Here is a 19,821-nt window from a genome sequence, read left to right as displayed (position 1 = left end):
GTCTAAACCAGTGTCGACTTTTCAAATAAAATTTCACTTTGATATTGAATGGAACATGAGGTTGGCACTAGAAATTCCTACTCACACATACCATGTGCTCTCAATACATACCTGGACACAGCTTTTTTTCCAAATGAACTCAAATTACTATCACTAATCCCAAATATTGCAACAGGTCGTTTTAGTTCTGATTTGTAAGAAGACCTCCCATGCTCCCATCTCTGTCTCTGTCTCTCTTTTACACACACACAAGAGAAGATAGCAGAATGATTGATCAGAAAAAATCGAGGAAGTTTTTTTTTTTTTTTTACAGGATCTAGTAAGATTTTTGAAGAATGTGCATGTTCTTCTATTGTGAAGAGGTCAGCTCGGAAAAATCTACAGGTCACACATTAGCAACCACCTGTGTATATGTGTGCTTGGTTCAGAATATTCATGAAGAGCCAGAGGACTCTGCTTAGAGCACACCTCAGCTTATACAGAACTCACTCAGAAAAGGATACAAATAAATTGGTTCTGTTTCTCTGTCAGTTAACCAGATCTCTGCTGATGGGTCCCTTTCTTCCACACAAATGCATATGCACGAAATTTTGCTCCACATTCTGATGGAATGGATTGCATTAGAAATGGTTTCTTTTCCCATATGAAGGAGGTAAGCACAAACTTTGAAAAGATGCACATCTCATTCACTCATTTTCATGCAAAATAAGTAGCCATTTATTACAAAAATAGAAGTTCATATTCTGAAGTAAAGCATAGTCAATGTCCTTCTGTTTAGATGTTAATCTAAAAAATAATAAAGGCTACTGCTATTGTTTGACTTGAAAAATAAGTTGAAACCATGGGACCAAAGACAGATAATGCAACCTGCCAATCAAATCTGACTTTCATCTTGGTGGCAAATGAGCTAACACACTCAGGCATACAAGAGAGCAGGGCAATAAACTCTGATCTGCATATCTAAGGTTGCTTTGACAGATGAGAACAGATGAGGAACATCACAATTCCCAAACACTCTTTGGCTGAATTCCTGAAGCAGCATTTCATTCTAAGTCACTGAGCTCATCTTCTATCCTGGTTATCCACATTGTCAATGGAGGATCACAAATATCCCTTCCAGGGTCCAGGTTGTTTGAACTTGAGAAGGCTGCCCAAATGGATTTGCTTCTACCACATTTCCAAGCCTCCGCAGCTTCTGTCTACAGAGACTCTGAGGAGCTTTGAGCTCTGGGTGCCACGCCGTGGGACACTTCCTTCAGGGATGGAAATCGTGAGCATTTGCTTCCAATCCCCACCTTCAGAGTGGGAGCCTGACCAAAGATCTCATGTGTGAGGTGGGGGGTGTTTTTAAATTTTATTTTTGCATTATCTATCACAGTGGACTCCAGGACTTGGAATAGACAGACCTACTCCATCTGTATGTAGCCAAAAATATCTCTCAAGAGAAGCTTTGAATAAATTGCTCAGAGAGGTGACTTTTCCTTTTTTCTCATCAAAACTGAAACCACGAACGAGAATTAATCCAGAATCCATCCTTTAGAAAGCCTACAGATTTTTTTTTTTTTTTTTTTTTTTTAGCTCTTTTGAGAGCATCTTCTCAAAAGAGCATCACACTTTTGAATACAGAACCAGCAGCCCTGGATAGGAATCCTAACTCCTTGGGCAAGGTACTTGATCGACTCCTCTTCCCTTTTTTTCCACATCTGTAAAGTGGGTGAAGCACATCTGCCTCATGGATTGCTGTGAGGGTAACTGAGTGCTTAGAACAGTCCTTAGTACAGAACAAGCTCTCAGTAACTAGCTATTACACAGGAAAGTTCTTGTAAGCACCCTGCCCCCATCAGTGGTGGAGGGTTTTATTTTCAAAGGCAGTGATTCAAGGATCAGACTCTAAAGAACTAGATAGCCTCCATGGCAACAGATGAGCCTTTTTTGTCCCCCCCCTGGGTTGTTGAGGGCCACAGAACTGAGGCCAGCTGATGCAGAAGGCAGGGAGTTAGGATGAGGAGTGGTGTGTTTTGCTTCACCCAAACAGTAAACCGGGGGCTTTGCCAAGTAGCACATGCTTTGCCAAGCTGCATCTCAGAATGCCCAGATTTTTCTTGCAGTTGTCATTTTGCCTGGCGAAGAAAGATCAGGATTTCAAAATGCCGGTGCCTTTGCCCAATGCCACATTCTGGCCCATCTCTCAGCCCTGCTGCTCTGAGGTGGGACGGGAAGTGAAGGAGACTCTGCTGGGCTCAACCCTATGTCCTAGGCTGTTCTCAGGGTAGCTCACTCTGGGGCTGATCCAGATGTCCCTCCATGCAGCCTTCAGCATGAGATCAAGAGGAAGCTCTGGCTGGAGATAACTATCCTGTGTCCGGAGCTGACACAGACCCATCAAATGCATTCTGCGATGTCTTTGGTCATTGAGTTGAAGTTTTACAAACCCATGGACTCAAAATCAACTGCACCCAGAGTTCTCTGTCTCAATTTATCATGGCGCCTCTTGACTTCATCCTGCTAGTGTCTCCCTTATCAACACAGTGAGGGTTCAGGACATGGGAGATGCACTTTCTATCAGAAGACAGGGAAGAAGGGCTGGGGACGTAGCTCAGTAGTAGAATGCTTGCTTAACATCTGAAAACCCCTGGGTTCTACATCCAGCATGGAAATGAAAAAGGAGGAAGGAGGGAGGAGAGAGGAAAAAGGAGAAAGAAGAAGGAGGCAGAGGAGGAGAAGGCAAAGGAGACTGAGGAAGAACAACAACACTGGCCTAGGGGTTCAGAGAACTGGGTTTTGTACAGCTCTGTCATAGTGCACTGTGTGACCACATCCCAGCCAATGCCCTTCTCTGACCTTGGCTTTCTCACCCCAGGCTCTCCATGAGAGTGTGAGTCCAGTCTTTGAGGCTGGAACTCCAGTTTAGGATTTGACTTCCATTTGGGTGGTTCATAGAGATGGAATGGCCTGAGAAAAGCCCTGGAGCCAAGCTTTGAAGGAACAGTGGTCACACACATGGTCTGAGGGCTTGGGTGCTGAGAGCCATAGCTCTCAGTAGGAATGAAGCATGGCATTTTTGGTTGAAAGGTGACAGCAGCAAGCCATTGAGATGATAATGGTTATGTTAAGATGTGTATTCAGTTGGATATTAGACCCCTGCTGTCTGCCTCAGCCTGCTACTTTGGAGCTCTTCCTGGGGATTCCCAGAGAGTTCCCATTGGTTGGGGAAGTGCGGTAGGAGGGATTTCCGGAGGAGAGATTTCTGGTTGGTGTAGTGTGTCCCGGGAGCAGGCCGAGTGTGGCTTTCGTGGGAGTTTTGGAAATAAAGTTTGTTCCTGCTTGAGTGGCTTGTGATTTTGTGCCCAGCCAGACTGCGGCACTTGGAGTTGGGGTTTGTATGTGCAGCTGTTGGGGGCCTGGCAGGGAGGGAGAGATGAATGGACTGTTGTGCAAAACATGTATGCATGTGCATAATAGGTCTGACCATGAGAGAGAGAGAGAGCGCACAGAGAGGCTATGTGTATCACATGTACGTGTGCAGAGAAAGGGGGATATGTCTGTGAGGAACAATGGGGAGAGGAAAGTGAGGGTGAGTAGTAGTGGAAGGGGAGGAAGAAGAGGAAAAGTTGGGGGTCAGAAGGAGGATGTAAAATATGAAAGAAAGCCTGGTAAGAGAGAAAGAGGGAAGAAGGGCAGGGAGGCAGGGAGAAACAAGTGGGGGGGAGAGGGGCACAGAGATATATCTGTGGTACGTGTGGATATGCGTGACCATGTCTGTGTGCGTGACAGCCAAGCAGGGGCTGGAGTAGTACATTCAGCCTGGTTTGCATTTCTCAAACACCTCCTATGCAGCCTGGAGAAGAGCAGCAGGGACTCTGGGAAATTCTCTCCCCTGACTGCCTCTAAAGCAAGGGCCGACTCAGAGTCTGGAGGTAGAGGCCGGAGTCGCCTAGGGCTCCATCCTCAGACTTGTCTAACATGGGTGTGCTGGCCCCCACATTCCCTGGGATCCCACAGAGCGGCACAACCGGTGTAGGCAGAAGTTAGAGGCTGACTCACTCTCTCCGCTCAGGGGAGGAGGATGTGGGATCTGTTTACAGCTCTAGGCTTGATGGAGTCCTGGCAGGGATATGAGGAAGGAGAGGAATGGGGAGGCAGGTTCTGCCCCTGTAATGATGCTCCAGTGCTGGGTTAGCCTGGGTCAGAGGAGGTATGTGGTCAGTTTAGAAAATTTTAAAAGGAGACTGTAGTGGAAACCTGGCTTTCAGGGCTTGACATCTATTCATGCTCTTCCTGATGAAACAGTGCCTCAAAGATCTGGGGATATACCTCTCCCCACTCCATCTCCTATTCTTTTGGCGGGATGGACCTTACCCTGGGTCTTCCTTTAATCAGGGTGTCTCCCCAGCTATAATGGATAGGCCAGAGAGGGACAAGGGAACTCAAATTAGATCAGTATGAGCCATGCCTAGGATCTAGTGTGACCCTCAGGTATAGGGTAGTTTCTGGGCTGTGTGGCTATGATAGGGATGGGTTAGAGCCCTGCCTATCATCTGCTATTGTGAGAAGTCTGAAAATGCAGCCCATCAGCATAAAGCTATGGGGAAAAACCCGATATCCTAAAGGTACAGTTTGAGCTCTGAATCCGGCCACACCTGAAGCTAGACTACTCTACTCTTGGACTTATTTGATTATATAAGCTAATGCATTCCATTTTCTTTTGTTTTGGACTAAACTCAGGGGCACTCAATCACTGAGCCACATCCCCAGCCCTGTTGCTTAGCACCTTGTTTTTGCTGAGGCTGGCTTTGAACTCACAATGCTCCTGCCTCAGCCTCACGAGCCACTGGGATTACAGGCGAGCACCACTGTGTCTGGCTTCCCTTTTCTTTAAGCCACGCTAAGTTGGGTTTTTCCATCAGCCTCCATAGAGGCTTGGCAGAAACAAAGGTGAATGAGATTCTCAAAAGCCTACTGAGAACCCACAACGTTCTAGGTGGGAATATTGACAGGTGTCGGGGAAGGAGGTGATTAAGCACAAAGCACCTGCCTCGTCACCAGTGAAGGCAGATGTTTGAACAAAAAATCAAAGTCCCAGTGGATGATGGTCTTGTGCTACAAAGCAGAGGAGGTGGACAATATTAATCCAGAAGCCAAGATGGGGAGACCAATGTTAAGACTGAGGAGCTGGGGCATGGAATAGTCACCAGGTAATAGACACCAGCTTCGATGACAGATGGACCAAGCTCTGTATCTGAACTCAATCGAAGTCTCCATTTATTCACTTGCAAAAGGGAATGGCAATAGTCTTATCATGTGGTGAGCAAAACCAGAGAGGGAGCTCACAATCTGGTGGAGGAATCAGGAATAATATCTACCTATTATTTTTTTGAGAATTTGTTAACATATGCAAAGTGCCTAGGACCCAGAAAATGTACGGTGACTTCCAGAACCCTCACTTTCCTTTCACAGGGTTCTGGGTGACCACTTGGAGCCACAAATGAGAAGAGAGACCTAATATGGCTCTAGGGACTACCAAAAGTACACCAGAAGACAGCCCTGGATGTTTCTAGAAAACCTCTCCATCACCGTAAGGTCTTTCCCAGTGAAAATAAACTTCACCGGAAAGAGGGATTTGGTGAGGCATATCTATCCCTTGCAGTGTGAGGTGAACTCCTTTCCCAGGCTTTCCTGCCAAATCTCTGTGGCCAAGGAAAAGGGAACAGCCCAGGAGGCAAACAGACAGCCAGGGAGGTGTATTTAAGGGCTTTGGGGTGCTGACCGCATAGTCAGCAAAGATCCCAGGCACGGCCTCTGAGTAGAGAGCTGGTGGCAGTTTCAGAACCTTGAGGGAAACAACCTCAAGTGTACCCCCTTCCCAGTCTCTCTGTGAGAGGCTCCCTGTCCACAGACTGAGCCCAGACTGGCAGGTCAAGGAAAGGCAAGGAAAGGCACCAAAGACACAGCAGGATTTCAAGGCTTGCAAAGCCTCCCATGAGCATTTTCTAGTGTTCTAAAGTGTCCCTTGGCAATGTCAATCTCTTCCATGAAGATTCAATAGCGAGGACTGTACCAGGGTGGGAGTGGAAGGTGAAGATGTCCCTGGGCAGTTTTAGCAGGAAATGCTCCTTCTGGGAAGTTCTGGGAAGAAGAAGGGACGATCGGAACAGAGCTTTCATCTTGTTGGAATCCCTCCTGCACTGACAAGAATCCTGCCATCTAATTTGTAGATCAAGCACATTATTAAATGTGAGAATTAGAAGTGACAAGCATAATGCCCCATGCCGTGATGCGAATACTCATTAAGCCATTCCGTCTATTATTTCAGATCAAATGCAAGCTAAGAACACTCTTGGCGTCTATCTATTGGTGCACACTGAAATAGGCACCTAGTGATTTAAATTAGACAATAAGAGGAGGTCTGGGGTGGCCTCAATTTGTCACGTGACTTTTCAAATGACTGTTGCAGAGAAATAGCACATTCTTTAATGTTTTTTTTTTTTTTTTTTTTTTTTAAAGCAGCTGGCACCCAGGGAAAGATTTTACTAAGGGTAAAGCATTTGAATCATGAAACCCAACCTGTGTAGCCAGACCCTCCTCCTTCCTGGTCTTGAGGTACAGAGCTGACTCTTTAGTGGCCCAATTGTGGGAGATTCTCAAGAGAACAAGCCAGCAAGTTTAACCAAGTTTAATTTAGGAATTAAGGCTCCAGAGCCACAAAAGAGAGGTCGATACAGAAAGGAACTTCAGCTGGCTTGTCTCTCTCATGCACACAGACCTGCTTCTGGCCATGCCTGTCTCCCCCTGGTAGTGGCCATGTGCTCCTGGTTGGTAACACAAATACGGATTTGCTGAGCTCCTGAGGTCTACACCCAAGAAACCATGACCATGGACATGCCCTGTGTCCAAGAAACCACGACTCGAAAGAAGAGGAACCCACTGCTTCCTACAGTCAGATCTCAGTTCCACTTGTGAGTTTGATGATGTAGTTTTTATGTGGTACCTACTTAAGGCTCCTCACCCCACACTACCATCCTCCATACCCACCCAAGAAGCACAGATGAAGCTGAAGTGGAACATGGCTATGGGGGAAAGAAAGGCTCAGTTGTGCCTGTGGCCTAAGATGTCACTTTTACATGTAAAAGTCATAAAAGACAGCTTTTGTTTCTGAAAGACATATTGAAATAGACTTGGGCCCAGGAATACTCAAGCCAATGGGTTTGACCGAGGATGAGTTAATAATGGATGAAGCTGGCCATCTAAATTTTCTTTTCTAAAATTGAATGCTTACCAAGTTAACACTGCTGTTGACTTGCTTTCGGAGTCCAGTAACTATCCTTTGGCAGAAATAGTGATGGATGGGACAGTGTGACTGTTCAATTTGGAGTGAGGACTCTCTCCAGGGAATTCAACTTCACACTCCACACCAGGGGGTCTCTTCTCATATGCAAAGGCAAATTAATCTGCTGCCCCTTCCTTTCCTTTTCCCCACCTGCCTTGGGGTTGCAGGCAGCTCTCCCATTCCAAGTGCAGAGTGGTACCTGAATACAAACACCACCCTTCAGAACACTGGTATTTCTCAGCACAGAGTATCTGTCTAACATCTCACCTGCCAGTACCCACTGTTCTGAGGAATGTGTCACAGGGCTCTCTGATTATTGTCCAAGAGCATTCTCAAAGGAAATGCCTAGGAAGGTCATGGTTTATATCCAAGGTCTCAATGCTCACCAAGCACTCCCCACCCCTGCAAACAAACCAACCAGATATAAATATTGATTTTTCTTGATGACATTTTGAATGCTACAAATATTCATGGAGTGTCTTTCAGCATCCAGTAATACCACACTAGGTACTTATAAATAAACCCTTGAGAGACACGTTCCCAAGGTCAAAAATAAAAGGATTCAGAGAAGATGTTATTACTAGAGGCAGACACAGAGTCAGGCTGACTTTCCTTGACCTTTCTCCATTGAAATAGATGCAAAATATTCACATGTACCTTGACCTAAAGATCCTGTACATTATTTTAGAGAAAACAAGAGAAATCTATAGAAAATGGTTTTTATGGAAGCAAATGCAATTCTGCATAAACAATCTGTTGCCAAGGTTATTATAATCAGCCAGCAACATCTGACAAAGAGAGGCTCTTTCTTGGAACTAATGTATAAAAGCTTTGTGATTATATTTCCAGAAACCTCAGAAAAATTCTTGAAGTTTCAGGTCTGCTTTTTGTTTTTATTTAGTTCTTGGCTCTTGAGTTGACCTTTTGAACTACAGACAAGTATAATCACCTCTAGCATTTAGGCCTCTTATATCTAGGACTAAAATCCTACCGCTATGTGAAGACGTTCCTGTCTTATGCCCAAGAATGCATCTCTGAGTCTTAAGAACTTGCATGGAAAACTAAGCTCAAATAATATTTTTTTTATGGATTGATAATATTAAAAACATGATAGAGGGCTGGGGCTGTAGCTCAGTGGCAGAGCGCTTGCCTAGCGTATGTGAGGCACTGGATTTGATCCTTAGCACCACATAAAAATGAAACAAATAAAATAAAGGCATGCTATCCACCTACAACTACAAAAAAAAAAAAAAAAAAACTATGAAAGGACTCCCCAAAAAGCTGCATAATAGGGTGACTCAATCATTAATCACTAAAATTGCTGTAATTTGCAGTGAACTAGTGATAATCAGACCAAGGCAAAAGACATAAACTGGAATTGTCCAAGGCAATTCAAGAGGCATGGTCTTATTACAGATCAAAGATACTGAACCACTGGGAAAAAGATACTCAGAAGCCTTTTTGTTGTACAAACACAGATTGAGGCTCGGGTTGTGCTGCTTTCTGTTTGACCTAGGACACCAAAATGGCTCTGAGAGTTGTAGATGGAAAAAGCATGATGCTAAGACCACCTCTGGAAGCATCAATATACTCAGTTACAAAACTGGAATCAACAAATGGCTGAGAGGTTAAAACAACATAATGTGAGCAAAACTTCTTCCTCAATTTGAGTGCTAAATAAGATGTAGATGCATACTTCCTAACAGCCTGGAGTCCCATTTTTGATTAAGTTGGCATTACATTGCCTACACTCCCCATATGGCCCTCTCTTCCATCCCCTGATGGATGTCTACACTGCAGGATCCCAGGCAATCACATATCACCTGCCCTGGGAGCTGCAGCTCCCCCGTCTGTTCCCCTGGGATGACACCAGCATCCAAGCTTTAAAGTTTTGCCCAAGGGCAGATGGGGCTGGCACCAGAACCCAAGCTAAATTGGCTATAATCCTTCCTCATCATGACCACACTGGGTCACCTGTTCTACTTAGATAGCCTGCTAGATAGAGGCTTCTAAGAGCCACAGATGTCAAAATCACTTTTCTGAACCTAGCCTTGGAAATTGGGACTGTCCATCCAACTGGACATCCCATGCAGTAGGCATTGGGCTACCTTGCTTATTCCTTCTAGCACTTCCTCTAACCAGCAACATCTGTTGGATGGACCGTGAACTGGAAGATAGAGAACTAATAATGGGCCAAGCCAGGACGCAAGCCTGGAATGTCCGGTGACAAGGCCAGCATTCTTTCTGCAACACCAGAGGTTCTGGGTGTGAGGTGGTAGGCAGGCTCCACAGAGCCAAAGAAGTCAGTTCTCACGCCGTGTTCTGTGCTTGTCCCAAGAACAGTAAGCACCATTCCTGGTGACCCTCATCTGGACCAGTAGGCTGAGTTATAGCCCTTTCTTGTGTAGAGGAAAGCCTTCCAAAGTGTGAAACCTCTACTACCACAAAGTCTTCTTCTCACCTTGAAAGTCAGTCTGCACAGTAAATAGCAGGGTTTTAACTTTGTTTTAAGGAGGCTGCCAAGTTAAGAGTAGATCTGATCACTTAAGGAATCATATCCATTCTTCTTGGCGTCTGTGGAATACCCTCCTTTAAGAGGAACTTTCAGACAGTGAGAAGTTACTATCTTGGAGTCTGGACTGGAACTCTGCTGGGAAGATTGGGACTTTCCAAAAGCTCATTATGAGAGTTTAACCTAGGCTTTGAAAATTCTTCAGCATTTTCTTTTGCTACTCTTTCTTCGGATTCTCCTTCTCTTGTTTCTCTTTTTCTGTCTCTTGTGGAATACATAAAGAATATTTTTAGGATTCCATCTTGTTTTATTTATAGGGTTTTTGAGGGTACCTAAGTATAGTTTTTATAGTGGCTGGTCTATTGCAGTGCACATATAACCCTTATCACAGTTGATTGTATTTACATTTCTTCTTCTTTGAGTGAAAAGTGGAAACCTTACTTTCATTTACATTCTTTTTTCTTTCCCACTTTTAAATATTATTGTTTGAATGTCAGATGTTGTAATAACTTTTGTTTCAGTCTTCAAATATGATTCATGAAACTCTTAAGGAGAAAGTCTATTGTATGTACCCAAATTTCTGCTCGTTCCATTGCTGCTTCTTTTGGACGTTCCAAGAATCCTTCTTTAATCATTTCTCTTTGGTTTCAATAACTTCCTTTAGCAGACCTTTACACATGTAAAAGCCAACTGAAAATTATTTTATTTTTCCTTCTGAGAATATCTTAATTTTCCTTTATCCCTGGATATAGAATTCACAGTGGTCCATTCTTTTCTTTTAGCACTTGAAAAATGCCCGGCCACACCCCTCTGGCTTCTATAGCTTCAGATAAAAACTCTGCCGTCACCCAATCTGATCTTACCCTATAAGAAATGGACTTTTTTCAAGATGGCTTTCTTTAGTTTTTAGAAATTTCATCATTTCATATCTTGGCAGGGATCTGAATTTATTGTTTTCTGGGTGATGCATTTATCATTAAGGATCTCAAGGATACATTCTGGAATTATTCTTAGAGAATCACTTGTCTTCTCAAGATCAGTCAGCAAACTTGGTTTTCATGTCCCTTGAGTGAATAGATATTTACAAGATCATTAAAGAGCCTGATCTTCTAATTTTCCTTCTTAACAGTGGCAGTTTCTTTTTAGTACCTGGTTAAGAGCAGGATCCTTCAAGGGGAAGGCCAAGTCTATTTGAGCAGTTCCTTGGACACCCTCATGCAGGCTAACCACAGAGACTTGCTTCTTTACCCTCCAGTCATTATTCTTATGTTCACATGAAGCCTCCTTCCAACCTCTTATGGGGGTTGCTGTGTTGTCAAGGACTATAGTGAGAACTATAGGTGCCCTTGGCTCCTGCCTGTCTTTCTCAGGGCCTCCTAGAAGCTGCAAGAATGGCTGACAGTGTTGTAAAAGGCAAGGCTGATGTAAGATGATGCCTGATGACCTACGGGCACTAAAATCATTGATGGTCATGTAAAGAGCCCACCTTTTTGTCCTTTCCTCTGGAAAGAATCCTGGTTTCTAGATTCCTTGTGTATCTAGTATGTGTAGGTGTTGTCCATGTGCTGGAGAGAGGCTTAGGACAGAGCCTCCCATTCAGTCCTATTGTAAATGATCCCAAGTTCTCCCATCATTGGCAGGAAGAAAGATGAGCATCATTTGTTGAGAGTGTCCTGCTGGGTACTGTGTTAAATGTACCATCAATCCTTATGGTAATTTTAGGAAATGGTCCAGTTGTATTTTCACTTAACAAAGAGGGTTAGGAACATAGAGACTTGCCCAGTCCACACAACTAATAAATTAAGAAACTGGGGTTAACACACAAGCTGCATTAGCAGATTCTAATTTTCTTTATGCATGCTTCGAAAATCCTCTATTGCAATAAGAAGTGTAGCTGGGGTAATTTTACAAGTGTCTTCTGGTACACCTGCTGGGGTTCATGTGGCTTCCCAGCTGTGCCATCAGAACTGGAGCCCTCCGAGTTGGGGGTCTGACTGCAGATCATGATAGTGAGGGAAATGAGGGTTGGTGTCTTTGGGAGCCTCTAACCACATGACAGATACAATGCTGGGCACAATTTATCCTTCTCTAATCTTTTAGCAAGTCATGAGCCAAGCATTGTTAATTATCACTTTACAGATGAGACAAAATGATGCCCAGCAGCCGGTCAGTGGCCACCCAGCTGTTAAATGGTAAAACCAAGGTAAATGTTCCAATGAATTTAAAAAATATATTATCTAGTTGTATATCTTACATATAATAAAGCATACTAATCTTGAATATCATACTTCAAAGATTTCTACATATGTGTAGTCCATAATAGTACTACCTAATCAAGATGCAGAACATTTTCATCATTCCAAGAGGCCCCTCCTGCCTCTTCCCATTTAGCAAACTCTCCTTCCCACAAGGGCAATTGTTATTCTGATATCTCTCATCACATATCAGTTATTGACTTTTGGGTTATTTCTAGCTTGGGGAAATATTACCAATAAAGCATATAATGTAATACGTATAATGAATACACAGTGTGTATTCATCTGTGTCTGGATTCTTTGGCTCCACGTTATGTCTGTTTATTTGCTGTTGCATTATCTATAGTTCTCTCCTTTACACTGCTGTACAGTTTTTCAAGATATTAATACATCACAATTTATATACCCTTCTGCTGATTGACTTTTGGGTTATTTCTAGCTTGCGGGGAGACATTACCAATAAAGCTTCTAAGGACATCTGTGTGCATGCCTTTTCTGGACATACACAATCTTACAAACATAATGGAAGTTCCTCTTGTACCTGTGGCAGGAAGTTCTAGTTTTGTTGTATTTTGTTTGTTTGCTTTTGCTGTAGAAAACATGCTTCTTTCATGTTTAGCCACTGGGGCTCTGGAAAGGAAGAATCTTATTGATTTAAATAAGAAGGTGTCTGAGTAAGTTCTTAGAGTGTTCTCCAAGCAGTATTCAATCCCTTCTTGGTGAATTCTTGAAATGAAGTGATGAAGGATAGTTATCATCTCTCCAATGAACATAGGCTGGGACACACTCTTATGGCTCCCCACACTTCCCATCATGTTTGTATTGTTCAGTATTCCAAATTGCAAACATCATTCCCCAACTACCCTGTACCCGCCCCCCCCCAGTAATGCTCCCCACACCTCAACCATATCAGTTCTGCAGTCCTCAAGAAAGAAACTCTCTTTCTTGATCCTGCATTCTCCTTCATCTCTCTTCTCTGTCAAGCTCTATCTCTCTTCCAAATCCTGTTTTAAATGAAACCTTTCCTTTTCTATTTTTTCAAGTTGACAGCATGATGAGTTGGTGGGAACACAAGAATTAAATAAATAAAACCAATATACACATGTTTACACACACATAAAGCTTCACCTGCATGAGAATGTACAACAAATCTTGGTTTCCTGGAGGCAATCTTTATACATAAAGAATACAATTTAATAAATAGGAAATTTATAAAAGAGGAGAATAAAATTACTTAAAACTGGTAAAACATAATGCCTGAGATATAGCTTACCTGCTGGATGGTGCATGATTCCTCACTAAATTAGAGATACAAGCTAAATATATTAGAAGTAGTAAAAAAATTTAGTTTTATGATTGAATCTGAAAGGTACCACTGCCAAATAGACTTTTTTTTCAAATTATTTAGCTTATTTAGGGTTTTTTATTCTTCTTGATCTACAAGTCCACTCCTAAAAGTCTCTTGTAGTGTCTCATTTTAGAGATTGGAGTGACAGTCCCGTTATGTAGCTTGAACAAATCACCCGGGAACACATGGCCCTTGGGATGCCGATGTCTCTCTATGGCTTCATTTGGGTGAGGCTAAGGCTCTGGATGCTACTTGACTAGAGAATTGGGGTCCCTGGAACAATTCTTTAGAATAAATTAAATCCTTTTTTTCTTAATTATCTCATATCCTCACTTCTACTATTGTGGAGTATGAGGCTCTTCAATTCTTTCCTCACCAACTAGTTCTTAAGCACTCTCCTGCTGGTGCTGTCTTTGAATTACAGACAGCATAATATTCTCTGTTTCCTTTATGACAATACTGAGAGCAATTCAGGCAGGATTGCTAGGCACCAGTATGGCCATGAAGCCTCCACGCACAGGCTGAAGTAGCTCACGTACAAGCAAATGTCTCGTCTCTCCCCAAGGGTCATACTGGACAAGTTTGTCTCCTTTAGACCATTCATTCCTGCTCTCAGATGAGAACTCAAGAAATTTAAAAGCATCCTTCAGCGTGTGCTTGGTCTTGATTTTAAGAGCTGTGTTTGTACTCCTCAGAATGAAAACAGCATTCCCATTTATGTTTGTAGCTGCTGAACTTAATTGCTTTCATGCTGAATATTGCCTCGTCCAAATTAGGCCTTGCTTCTCTAGGACCAAATGGAAGTTCTGCCTTTTCACTTCGTTGATTGTTTTCTTTGCTGTGCAGAGGCCCCAAGGTTTTACATTTTCAAAGGCACCGTTCTAATGTGAAATGGGTATTAAACACTGGTTAGTCCCCTCTTATGCTGGGGTGTCCCTTGTTTTCATTTTGTAAAACAAATTTTACAAAATGTGTGCTTCATTTTGTGTTCTATAGACTCTTTTGAAGGAATTTTACATTTTAAACCACAAGGCTTGTCCAAGACCCTTTCTCCTCTCACTTTTTTTCCGGCTTTATTGAGTTATAATTGGCAAAATTGTATATATTTAAAATGTACTGTGATGATCTGATGTGTGTATGTGTGTGTGTGTGTGTGTATAATGAAATCAACGCATCCATTATTTAATATAGTTATCTTTCTTCTTTCATTTCTGTATTTCTTTTTTTTTTTTTTGGTCAAGATCTTAAGATGTTATTAATGCTTAAGATCCACTCTTGGAAAATTTCCATTATAAAGTACTTGAAACTACACTCACTCTGCTGCACTTCACATTGTCAGAATTTATTCATCTTATAACTGGAAAAGTTTGTACCCTTTGACTAGCATCTCCCCCATTCCTCCACCCTCAGCCCCTGCCAACCCATTCTACTCCATTTCCATGAGTTTTTTTTTTTAAAGAATTCACATATGATATCATGCAGTATTTCTTTCTGCATCTGGCTGATTTCAGTTAGCATAACACCCTGTGGGTTTTCCCAAGTGTTGCAAATGGCAGGATTCCCTCCTTATTTTTTTCTTTATGGGCTAAATAATATGCACACATACAAATGCATACACCACTTCTCTTATCCATTTATCTGTTGATGAACAAGTTATTTGCACAAATTGGTTATTGTGAGTAAGGTTGCAATGAACACCAGAGTGTGGATATCTTTTTGAGGTTCTGAGTTTGTTTCCTCTGGAGTTGTACCCAGTAGTGGCATTGATGGATCATATAATGGTTCTATTTTTTTTTTTAAAGAACCTCTTACTGGGGGCTGGGGTCGTGGCTCAGTAGCAGAGCGCTCACCTAGCGTGCGCGAGGCCCTGGGTTCAATCCGCAGCACCACGTAAGAATAAATAAACAAACAAACAAACAAACAAAGGTATTATGTCCAAATGCAACTAAAAAATAAATTTAAAAAATATAGGTATTGTGTCCAACTACAACTAAAAAAAATATTTTAAAACAGAAACAAATAAAAAACCTCTTACTGTTTTCTGTAGCTGCTGTATCAACTTAGGTTCCCAACCCAGTGTGTAAAGGTTCCATTTTTTTTCTGCATCTTCACCAATATTTGTTGTCTTTTTTCTTTTTGATACCAGCCATCCCAACAGGTGTGAGATCACATCTCATTGTGGTTTTTATTTGCATTTCCCTGGTGATTAAAAATATTTAGCACCTTTCATGTGCCTGTTGCCTATGTGTATATATTCTCTGGAAAATGTCTACTCAGGTTCTTTGCCCATTTTTTAAATTGCTTACTTTTTTAAAAACACTTCTAAAAGACTTTTACTATTGAGTTGTGAGAGTTCCTTGTATATGTTAAATATTAAGGCTTTATCAGATGTATGACTTGTAAATAATTTTTCCCATTCTGGAAATTGTCTTTTCATTTTGTTGGTTGTTTCCATTGCTGCGCAGAAGTTTTTCTTTAGTTGATATAATCCTACTTGTTTATTTTTGTGTTGTTGTTACTAGTGTTTTGGGTGTCATATTCAAGAAATAGTTGCCAAGGCTAACTTCAAAGCATTGCCTCTTTACCTTAAACTCATCTTTGTTATGCTCCTTCTACCTTTATGCACATAAGTGTACATCTATGCACTTATGATGCCCTGAGTTCTGGCCAGTTCCTCATCAGACATTATTGAGATGTAAAAGCTCCTCAAATTTATCTGTAGATTTAACATAATCCCTATCATAACTTTAGAGGCTGTTTTGTTTTTCTATTTTTTTTTTCCGGGGGGCTACCAGGGATTGAACTCAGGGGCACTTGGCCACTGAGCCATATCCCCAGTCCTATTTTGTGTTTTATTTAGAGACAGGGTCTCACTGAGTTGCTTAGTTGGTGCCTTGCTTTCACTAAGGCTGGTTTTGAACTTGCGATCCTCCCGCCTCAGCCTCCCAAGCCTCTAGGATTACATGTGTGCGCCTCGGTGCCTGGTTCTGGAGGCTGTTTTTGTAAAAGTTGACAGGATGGTTCTAAAATTTATCTAGAAATGCAAAAGACCCAGAATAGTCAGAACTCTTCTGGAAAAGAGGGGAAATAACCAGAAAATGTGCATCATCTGCTCTTGAGATTATTTTACACATCCAATAATTAAGATGTGTGGTACCATCATAAAGACTGACAAATGATCAGTAGAACAGAACAACAAACCCAGAAATAGATCCACACTTCCATGGTTATATGATGCCCAGAGCAATCTAATGGGAGAGAAATGACTGTAACACAGTGGTGCTGGAACAGCTAGATATCCATATGAAACTTGGTTGATTTCCTTCTAAGAAAAAAATATTCAGGCCAAAGACAGAAGACATACTGGAGGAGTCACTAAAGTTTCTTTATCTGGAAAAGGAGCAGGTTTCCTAAGATTGTCTAAGTCCTGCTCACAGGGCCTGGAGAGGCAGGATTTTAGGTTTGGGTCCTATGATGGTAGATGCAAGGGTCTGTATGCTCAGCTGAACTTGAGTGTGTAGCTATTCACAGGATGGACACTGCCAAGTAGCCAGAAAAGGTCACAACTAGCAGGAAGAAGTGAGAGAAAAGAAAGCAGAGTCAGGGCAGGGTTCCAGGAGCTACATCTCTAAAGCAGAACTTAGTCCTTACACACAGCCTGCTTGGGGTAGCTATTTATAAAGTAAATGGCAGAAGCAGGTACCCATGCTCCTAGCTTCCAAGATCATATCCAGATCCGGTATCTAAGGAGTCCAAATGCAGAAAGACTTATAATCTAATAATTCAGTATTCTTCCTCTCCCGACCCCTCTTTTTTTGGTGCCTAGGGGTGCTTAACCATTGAGCCGCATCTCCAGCCCTTTTAATTCTTTTTTCTTTTTCTTTCTTTTTTTTTTTTGAGACAGGTTTTTGCTAAGTTGCTTAGGGTCTTGCTAAGTTGCTGAGGCTGGCTTTGAACTCGTGATCCTCCTGCCTCAGCTTCCTAAGCCACTTGGATTATAGGCGTGCACCACTGTGCCCAGGTTCCCTTTGTCTTTTCCCGTCTCTACTATGCTTTATTACTAAAGATGGAAATTAAGAAGTAGAAAAAGAGATGGAAAGAGAAATAAGGAAGGAATCAATCTTGGCTACATCTGGCCCTCCCTGAACTGGGCTTCTCCTCCTCCAGCCTCCCATACAACCTTTGCCAGACCAGCTCCCATCATTCTTCAAGAGGAGGTGTAATGTCACAGACCTAGTCCCCACAGTCCACAGGACCCACACTCATAAGCCCTGCACCTTCCCCTCCCATGCAGTTTTCCCCAAGAGCTCCAGGAGCACAGAGCCTGAGTCTGCTCTGCTCACACTGACTCCAGAGTGCTGTAACTGAACCCTTACACACAGCAGCCCTCACTAAATAGGTGATGAACAAATGACCAAGTCCCTACCAGCTTCCTCATGAGCACACAGGAGATCTTGTTCTCTATTCCTGGCAAAACTCAACACGTCTCTTAAACGTAAGGTAATGCTCGGTTCCTTCAAATTGAGTTCCTCACTCAAATGATCTTATGTTACTCCAGACTATTTTATGAGGAGATATTTGGATTTTCATCTTACATGTTTTATTACAGAAAGAGTTATGGGACCAATTCTCTAAATTTATCTGCAAAAGAAATGGAATTGATTTCCTGAGAGAAGATGAGAAAATGTCATTTCCCTTTATGATTAGGTGGCCCATTTCAAGAAGACAGATAAAGAGGGTGGGAAAAAAAATTACTGTTTCTGTTTCTGTTTTTCCTCAGGTACTGTGATTGACAATAAGATGTAAGCTTTAAATAAGGTGCTAACTAGGCTCTTGTTGGAATTACAGAATTGTTTTATGCTTAATGACAACAGGAAAAGCACATGCAATTCCAATATTAGAGAGATGGACTGTTGATTTCTTGTCTAACTAGTGTGAATTTGTTTTTTAGTTTATCCAGCACACACACATGCCCAGATCCTGTGTTAGTTTTCCAACGACTGTTGGAATCAAAGTTTCTAGAATCCCATAAGAGCAGAGTATCCCTAGCAAATGCATGAATACCTGACTCTTAGGTACAACCAGGACAAGTCCTGATTATTTTCATACTCTTTTAGTTCACTCATATATGATCTCAAAGTGAAATGTTCCTGCTTTAAGGTTAGATTTGGGCTGTCTCTGATAGATGTGTAGCCATGAACTGAACTCATTGCTCCAGTGGATTTGTGGCAATTGTTCCATGATGGAGTGGGATTTTCCTGACTTGGCATAACAAATACATAGTTCTCCTCCAATCTAGGGTCACAGGCCCCCTGGGCACTGTGAAGTTAGAAATATAGACTAAAGATGCATTTTCTGTGAATGAAAGGGACCCAGGTAGTCCTGGTAGTCCAATGGCCCCAAATAGTCCTGGTTTAAGTCTGTTGGTCTTACTAGAATTAAAGGCATTCCCTTTACTCAAAAGGGTCCCAGAAGCTAGAGAGCATCATGCTAAGTGAAATAAGCCAGGCACAGAAAGACAAGGGTTCAATGCTTTCTCTCATATGTGGAAGCTGGAGAGAAAAAAGAAAGAATAATAAAAAAGAAAGGATCTCACAAAATTAGAGAGAAGATCAAATAGAGTAGAGGAAGGTGATCAAGAGAGAAAGAAGAAATAAGGGCATGGGAAGGACTGGGAAACAAAATCAACCAAATTACGCTATGTCCATGTACGCATATACCACAACACATGACACTTTTATACATAATCATAATGCACTGATTTAAAAGAAATAGAAGGGAGATCAGTAGACTAGAAGCAGGAAGGAGGCTGGGGAGGGAGGAGAGGAGAGAAAGGGAAATACTAGGAATAAAGTCTTCTAAAGTCTATTCACATTGTGTGACCTTATCACCAGGGTGAAAAAGTTTCACATGAGGTGGAAGTGAATTAAAAAGAGAAGCAAGTGGCTCTGGAGAGAGTGGGCTTTGGGATCTCTGTGCATATTTCCCTTTCCAAGGGAACGCCAAACGGGCTTAGACAGGTAGAAGTCCTGCGCCCCCCATGTCTCCTGTAGCAGCAGGGACAGCCTGTGGCATCTCTTGAAAGAGGGCTCTTCTCTCCAGAGCACAAGCCAATTTTTGCAGAACAACCTGCCTGTAGCAGCATAAGAAGTGATTTTATATATACTAATCTGGGAGGCATGGGGTGAAGAGAGGAGACGGGACCACTGGAGTCTTTCTTGCCAATAGAGAGGAGCCTGCCAGAGGCTTATCTGTGCAAAAAAGGAAGAAGAACATCTTGAATTCAGCGGTGTTTTTGGATCGGCACCATTTACTTATCTAAAGTTCATTTTAAGACCTGGTACCAAAATCATTACAGGAAAGACTAGATTGTTTTACC

At 42.3% G+C, this 19,821-nt stretch overlaps 1 protein-coding gene across 4 annotated transcripts in view; it reads right to left on the bottom strand.

Annotated features, from left to right (window-relative positions):
• Window positions 1-19,821, bottom strand: part of Myrip (myosin VIIA and Rab interacting protein) — a 323,355-nt gene that overhangs the window by 116,958 nt on the left and 186,576 nt on the right. The window lies entirely within an intron of this gene.

This window comes from Marmota monax, unplaced genomic scaffold, assembly GCF_021218885.2.
Source record: "Marmota monax isolate L192 unplaced genomic scaffold, Marmota_monax_Labrador192_F-V1.1 WCK01_AAM20220418_F8-fsc00021, whole genome shotgun sequence".
In the NCBI taxonomy this organism is placed as follows: Eukaryota; Metazoa; Chordata; class Mammalia; order Rodentia; family Sciuridae; genus Marmota; species Marmota monax.
The sequence above is the reverse complement of the archived record's forward strand: the minus strand, read 5'-3'. Positions and strand labels throughout refer to the sequence as shown.